Here is an 8,270-nt window from a genome sequence, read left to right as displayed (position 1 = left end):
GGACGGTGGGTGGGCTGGGGACGGCGCAGCCAATTGGAGCGCGGGGGGACGAGGCGAAGGCCGGACAGGGGGAGACCCGGAGTGTGGCTGTGCGGAGGAGCTGAGGACAGTGCGCTGCCGGTTCGAGACCCGTGGAGCACAAGGAGGACTCTTTCTTTTTTTGATTTTTTTTTTTTTCAGGGCCCGTGAGAAGAGCGCGGCGCGGCTTGTCACGTAGTCCTCCCCCTTTCCTGCGCGTCCACACCTCCCGTGACACGCACGCCACCCGCGCGGCCTAGTGGCCCCGAGAGAGGGCTCCAGTTGTGTGAGTAATGATTGTTGGCTCAATGTTCAGGTTTGTTACAATACATCGCGTCAGACAGGAAAAGAGGTATTTATGGGATTAACCCTGATCTTAGTTTTTGATCAAGGTATTTTAGGACATTAACAACAAAGAGGGAAATGGCTGGAGGACTAATGACACAGACTAAATGGTCAATTAAATAATAATGATACCAATTATAATAATTGACGTTCATTGTGAATTATTGGAAACCACAACCACACAAGCCTTAATAATAATCAGGAATTTTAAAATATATTAAATCTGATAAAAGTGTACTCTTTTATGACATTTTGTTATATTAAGCTATTGCCAATGTCTTTGATGTAAAAAAGGTCTTTTGGCCTGTGTTAAAGAATTATAGTGTTGTATAGTAGTAGTGTAGTAATTGTATTCGACTAGTCACTATCGACTAATCATTGCAACTTCTACTACAACTAATAGTAATATTGATAATGATTATAGTGTAAATTTAATAGTGTTTGGATCAATTAAAGTGTGCATTATTGTGTCAAATAAAGTTTAGTCATTGTATACAAGTACTAACCAGGCCCTGTTCTGCTGAGCTTACGAGATCAGGAATTGGCAGGCAGGTATGGCTGCTACGGTATCTTCTTTATTACTAATATATTAGCAACATATATATGCCTTCTTCTTCTGCTAAATATTTCTTGCAACCATCCTGATTCTATTGCCTCCCATTGCATCTAATCAAAGCCAGGCTCTCTTACAACCCACTTTGCAAATGGGGTTCAAAAAAGCTAAAAAAAAAAAAAAAAAAAAAAAACTCTTCAAAAGCAGAAACAATGGAAAAAAGAGGGGGCTGTTATAAGTTGAGCGAGTTTGCAAAATTGTACTAACTTTGGAGGTGCCAGAGGAGTTCATGGGAGAAATCTGGCTATTTATACGCCCCTCCCACCGCTTGCTTTCAGCCGTCAAACCGTACGGCGACACAATCATTTAATACACCATCATTATGGGTTTTCAAACTTCATAAAACCACACACATGATTCTGGTTATGTTGTAGTGCAACCACAGCTCTCTCCTCTTTACCATGCTTTTGTAGGAAGGCCCTGTACATGTTTTGCTTTCAGAAAGGGGCAGAGGAACTACAACTAATTCTGTCAGCGTCCTCCTGGCAGGGTTCCCACTAAGGTTGTATCTCTCCCAGGGAAAACCTCAGAACTGATGTCCTGGCTACACTAGATCCTCGAGCCGCTCGTAGCTGTTTTTATGAATTCGGCTGTGGTAAGAGGTGGAAAGCAACTGGATACTGGCTGGAGCACTGTTTAAAGGATAGTTACCATATGTTCTGAATATATTTCCCCCCTTAAACATAATTGATTGTGGTAAAAATGTCTACTCAAGAATTTGATTAGAGGAATCTTTCAAAATAGGTTTGTAGTGGTACTTATACTTGACTGCCTCTGTTCTAATACCTTTAATGGCGGTAGTACTAGCAGTGTTGGTGGTTGTAGTGGTATTGCTTTTACTCTATAGCCTTTATTACTCTACTTTTAATGAGTCCTCAACCGTTTTTAACTTAAGGACCAGTGCTAAACATATAGAAGAAGTAGAAGGGGAAGGTAACAACAGTGCAGTACTAGGAAAGTATTTTTACTCATGTTTGCTGTTACCAGGTTAATTGGCTCCATATTTTCACAATAAAATCCAGACATAAAACAGAAGTAACGTAGGTACATTTCAAAGATAATATGTTCCTTAGGGGCCCGGTAGTTGGTGCTTATGCCTGTGGGACCCCTGTGCTATATAGTATACATATACCACGGTATTTACTATGTACTTAGTGTATTTCCACCTCTGGCTGTGAATGGTGGAGAGTAATTCCTTTGCTTAAATGTCAAAAATATTTAATCCAAATGTGAGTGGGTATCTCTGTGGGGAAGAGCATTGGTTTTGACTGGCAGGCAGGTTACATGTGGTCAGTATCACATTTTTGCTGCATGTGGAGCTCTTATACATGTGTGGTTGTGTGTGTTTGGGTCTGCTCCGTGCCCTTGTGTTTCCCAGTCCACCTCCAGCCAGACGTTGCAACTTGATGCTCAGTTAGAGGATGACATCCAGCCAAAAGCCCTGCAGCTGAGGAGGGAAACCCAAGAGAAGGCATGAATGAGAGAGCAAGGGTGAGGGGAGGTAAAGAAGAAAATACCAAGTTGAAAGTACATACCCATTGTGTTGCATGCAAACATAAAATACAAGATGTGGTGTCCTTGATTAAAGTGTCCTCAAGAAGAGGCTTTAGTTGAATGTGCACTAGGATCAAGATTTAAACTCTGTAACCTTATTGAGTTTGTTGCATGAGGCCAGAGGTCAAATCAGGGACACATGGAGCAGTTTTTTTAAATTCAGAGAGAATGTGGGAGTTTATGGCGAGATGCCTTAATTGATGTCAATGAATACATTTGATTTGCTTTTACCTTTTAACGTTTGCGCTTTGCTTGTAGTGTGCACACATTTGCATAACATTATGTCTTTCCTGTTGTAATCAAGAATGGGACTAGCACAAATAATACCTTATTCTTTTTTGCCACTAATTGTCTGGCCCTTGATATGACGCCATGATTCTTTTTATCATACCTGTCCTTTGTTGCTTGTTGGTTCATTATCTGGGCATGGGACTGACGCAACCTTTACTGTCTACAGTGTGCTATCCCCTCGACCACGAGCAGCACAATAAATTACATTTCACATAAATGGACCAGATATGTGGTTTGGTTTGGCATGTGCTGTCAAAATCAACCTCATTGTTCTCCATTGATTTTGCAGCTTCAAAGCTAGAGTGGTTTCATTTACCCTTAAAAAGGACTCGGAGCCAACAATGAGTAAACACTTGAACTTTATTCTGGCATATATATATTTGATTGAATGGCTCTGTATTGAGATGTAATGAGGGAACAATAACATGCCTTTTCTAAATTCCTGTTTATCATGTGCCTGTTTAACTGAGTGAAGGTCTGCTCTCAGCCCTGTGGATTGAAGAGCATCAGGTTGTCCCCTTCCCCCCTCACTCCCACATCCTCTGTGGTAACAGGGTTACTCCAAGTCTTCTCTCCACAAACACACACAAGCTTCTGCCCCTTATTACTACTATTACACCCGGAACGCTATGGCAACGTCAATGTTTACACTGCAAATCTCTACCTCACATTTGACTGTGGTCATATCTGGTCATATAAACTACAGTTTTCCTAAATCTGATCTGTCCAGCTATATATATACATAAGCCGGTCCTGTAGTGATACAAGAGTTGGTTCTCAATCCAGCAAGTTGTATTGGTGGAGGTAGTTTAATGATATCATTATATTAATTAATCATGTTTTTCTTTTTAGTTATTATTAGTTTTTCGCCTGAACTACTTCCATTGCACTATAATTGACTCCTTATTCATGATGTGGAGTATGCAATAGTTTGAAACATCAGCTTCAGCTAATAATAATAGCAGTGTAGCTTATATAACACATACAGGTTTTGGCTCATATAGGGGGCCTCCACTTGAGTCCCAGTTGCCCTGTTCTTGTCCTCTACAACTTCCTCCTCAGTCTCTGCTTGGTCTCTTGTCTTCAATAAATCACACCAGACCAGTGTTTACCCAAATAAAAAGACCTTTGCTTAGAGCCACCATAAAGATATTTGGATATTGTCTACTGGCATTGCCGGCAGTAAGTCAGACCTGTTCCCAGTGCATGTTGGACTCCGCCAGGGCTGCCCTTTGTCACCGGTTCTGTTCATAATTTTTATGGACAGAATTTCTAGGCGCAGTCAGGGGTCGGAGGGTGTCCGGTTTGGGGACCACAGGATTCCATCTCTGCTGTTTGCAGACGATGTTGTCCTGATGGCTCCATCAAACCCGGACCTGCAACATGCACTGGGACGGTTTGCAGCCGAGTGTGAAGCGGCTGGGATGAGAATCAGCACCTCCAAATCCGAGGCCATGGTTCTCGACCGGAAAAAGGTGGCTTGCCCTCTCCAGGTGGGTGGGGTGTCCTTGCCCCAAGTGGAGGAGTTCAAGTATCTCGGGGTCTTGTTCACGAGTGAGGGAAGGATGGAGCGTGAGATCGACAGGCGGATCGGTGCAGCGGCTGCAGTGATGCAGTCGCTGCATCGGACCGTTGTGGTAAAGAGGGAGCTGAGCCGAAAGGCAAAGCTCTCTATTTACCGGTCGGTCTACGTTCCTACCCTCACCTATGGTCATGAGCTTTGGGTAGTGACCGAAAGAACAAGATCGCGGATACAAGCGGTCGAAATGAGTTTCCTCCGCCGTGTGGCTGGGCGCTCCCTTAGAGATAAGGTGAGGAGCTCGGCCACACGGGGGGAGCTCGGAGTAGAGCCGCTGCTCCTCCACGTCGAGAGGAGCCAGCTGAGGTGGCTCGGGCATCTGTTTCGGATGCCTCCTGGGCGCCTCCCTCGGGAGGTGTTTCAGGCATGTCCCACCGGGAAGAGGCCCCGGGGAAGACCCAGGACACGCTGGAGAGACTATGTCTCTCGGCTGGCCTGGGAACGCCTCGGGATCCCCCCGGAGGAGTTAGAGGAAGTGTCTGGGGAGAAGGAAGTCTGGGAGTCCCTGCTCAGACTGCTGCCCCCGCGACCCGGCCCCGGATAAAGCGGCAGAAGATGGATGGATGGATGGATATTGTCTACTCTATGTATTTTACAAATGCAATTTTTTGTTTTTTTTTACTTTAATCAAGATGTATTAAGATAATAAAAACACCAAGAGCACTGAAAATGTGTGAATTATGTAATTTGAGTACATTTGTCTTCTATAATTCTTCCGGAAATTGTGCAACTTAACAAAGGGGAAACCAGGACTTGCTGCATCAACTATCGTGTCTTCAGATGCCCATGTTCGGACTTCCTGCGATTAACCTCAGTATCACTCTGTGGTAATATCTAATAGGCTTGGCCCCTCTGACAAAGCCCCCTTCAGTCCTCGGTGCAGGGGCGAGAGCAGGCCAATGACATCATATGATCATGTCTTGTTTGAAGGAGCTCTCAGTGTTTGAGACACACCTGAGTCATTGGGGAGGTGGGTGTCCCAGACAGGAGATCAGAACAGACACAACACCAAAGTGAAGCAACACCTTGAAACAGTGAAAGCCTTAATCTAATTTTTTACTCTAAGGGTGGGAGTAATCATGGTTTCCGCATTACGAAATTGTTTTTGAATCTCTGGGCTTATTACATTATGATTAGACTTGTTCCGATAATATCATGTGATGATGTTCAATGCCGTATAACCAGAGATGTACGTAAAGTGGAATCTAAACATTTGCATGTTGTTTATCATTGCCTTTTAAATTTATTTAGCAGTCTAATACAGAAATCTGTGAAAAAAATGGTTTATTACAATTCTATTTCAGATTTCAATTGTGATTCCTATTTCCTTTGTCTTAAAACAGTAGCACTGTAAAAAGATTCAGTTGTGGACAGGACGTTTTGACTCTCAATCTGATTGAGAATGACTCTTGGATGTTGAAAAGTCCAGTTTTTCTAAAAACAGCACCCAGATGACTACAACTGAATATTTTTCTACAATGGAACACTCCTTGGCGAATAAGGTATTACACCTATTTATAAAACGGTAGCATTTACCCCAAAGGTCTTTCCAATTACTTCTCTGTTGAGAGATTTGGCTTTATGCCTTGGCAGACGTCTATGACGTCAACAGTTTTATGAATAGTTAATAATGATATGTCAGTTCACTTGACAATTTAATGTATGTTTTGACATCCAGGTTTCTATTGTTGTTGTCAATAGCTCCACAGTCAAAACACACCAGAGGCAGTTGTATTATTTTTATAAAAGATGATTCAGCTTCTCCCTCTGACATAATCTCTTATCTTTGCTCTCATACTCTCCAGCCTCTCCCATCCCTGTGCCGGCATTTACTTGTCTTGGACCTCTGCAGTTTGCCCGGGACAACCCAAACAATAGCGGGAGCTGTGTCATGTTTCCTTCACGTTTTTACGGATGACTGTTTGTAACTCGGTGACGGTGACGCTCTGGGATCAGTGATTAGGCCTGTCTTTGCTCATAAAGTCAACAGGATTAAGGAAGTCCAGGACTCCTGTTACCATGACTTCTGCAAAAAGAGCAGCGAGCATCTGACGTGTTTTCTGCTGGTGATAGTGAGTCTGCAACATCCAATAGTGTTGTTGTGTCCTTTAAAAGATATTTTGTCCAACTTGCATCTTTATAAATGTAGCGTATGAATGATTGATGTCATGATATCACATTTAGTGTTACTATTACTATAAAGATGATTCATGATTATTGACACCATGACCAAACAACAGTGAAATCTTTACATTGGGATGTTATTGTCTCCATTGAGATTTTTTTTTTAAATGCCATATTGTGGATCATTAGAGGCAAAGTGATGACATCTTAATGGAGACAATAACATCCCAATGTAAAGATTTCACTGTTGTTTGGTCATGGTGTCAATAATCTTATAATATATTTTGTGTAATGCAAACATTGCCAGCAAAACAATAATATTTCCATGGAAAGTATGTGGTGGACCCTCCTCCTAAAAAATTAAGTTAAAAAGGTATAGGTTTACTTTTCTGCAGCATTGACTGAATAATGACTTATTTTTGCTTCTAAAGTTCTCAGTTTTTTATTTTACAATTCTCTCTCATTTATATTGTGACGTGAATAATCATGATGATTGATTTACTGAATAATCCTTGCATCCCTAACAACCACTGAGTGACTCAATATTTGTGAAGCACATAATTATTATTAATATCCAAAACTTAAATGTACAGCCCTCGCCCAAAAAGCCTTTTGCGGAACAATGTCCACACCAGCTCCAAAGTCCCTGTTCAGAACAAGGCATCCAAAAACATGAATGTCTCCAACAACAGTTGTCCAGGTCTTAAAGATAATGCTGGCCCTAATAACAATACCAGGACACTACTGACCCATGTGTGTTAGCCATAACAGGATGCTGAGTGCAGAGTCATGTATTTGCAAATGTGCAGGTGGTCAAAAAGCATATGTGAAACTCAAAACTCATAAAGCTCTGCCCTTTTTTATTAAACCAATGGGAAAATTGGACACAAAGCAAGGAAATCCTCCAACTTTCATTTTGACAATTTAATTTTCCGCTTAATAACATTCGGATATTTAGACTTTGAGAGCTCCACCTTCAAACTATTCATCATCTCCAATACCTTCCAGAAAGTTAAATGTGTGGACATACTTGAGACCAGTTTTGTCTGAAGTGAAATATTCGATTCTCAGCCTATTAACCACTCACACCTATTAGAGCGATGTGATGAAAAGGGTTTCACATCTATGGAGCAAAAACAAAGAGAGGTTTCTTCATGCTGGAGAAAACCAAAGATTAGCAGCGGTGATGTCGTAGGTTTTCCCCTTTTGAACACAAAGCCCTGTACAGTTTACAACAGATTCCTAAAAGATTGACTCAGCCCACCCCCCTCTATTCAGTCGCCTCTCAGTGGACACTTCCAACAGCCTTGCCATTTGTTGCGAGGGAAGTGATGTCAACTAAGGATGCTTCGACTACAGGCGTGCAGATAATGTGATGAGCGTGGTGAAAGGTTCAGACATGAGTGCCAGACTGGGGGTGGTACACTGTCTGCGCGACTTGCTGACTGGTGGTCCCCTCCATGATAATTATTTTACATCCGACACAATGCCCTACAGTGCCAATGGGATTGAGACTTGAAGTTAATAAAAGGATAGCATTTCCCTACGTGCACACAAACCCGGTTTTAAGTGGCGTTCCTGTGGCTTGTACCTCTGTGCGTGTGTCCCACTCTTTCATTAAGGCTTTTGTGGTCATGTTTAAGAATACAAACAGTTGTCAACATGGAATTGGCTACTGTATTTAAAAATATACCTTTGTCACTGTAACTGTAATACTTATCTGACTATACAACTTACTGCCAAAAT

The sequence above is a fragment of the Eucyclogobius newberryi genome, unplaced genomic scaffold (assembly GCF_026437365.1).
Source record: "Eucyclogobius newberryi isolate DKJ021-1_F unplaced genomic scaffold, fEucNew1.0.hap1 SCAF_14, whole genome shotgun sequence".
Classification (NCBI taxonomy): domain Eukaryota; kingdom Metazoa; phylum Chordata; class Actinopteri; order Gobiiformes; family Gobiidae; genus Eucyclogobius; species Eucyclogobius newberryi.
Note: the sequence above shows the minus strand (reverse complement) of the source record.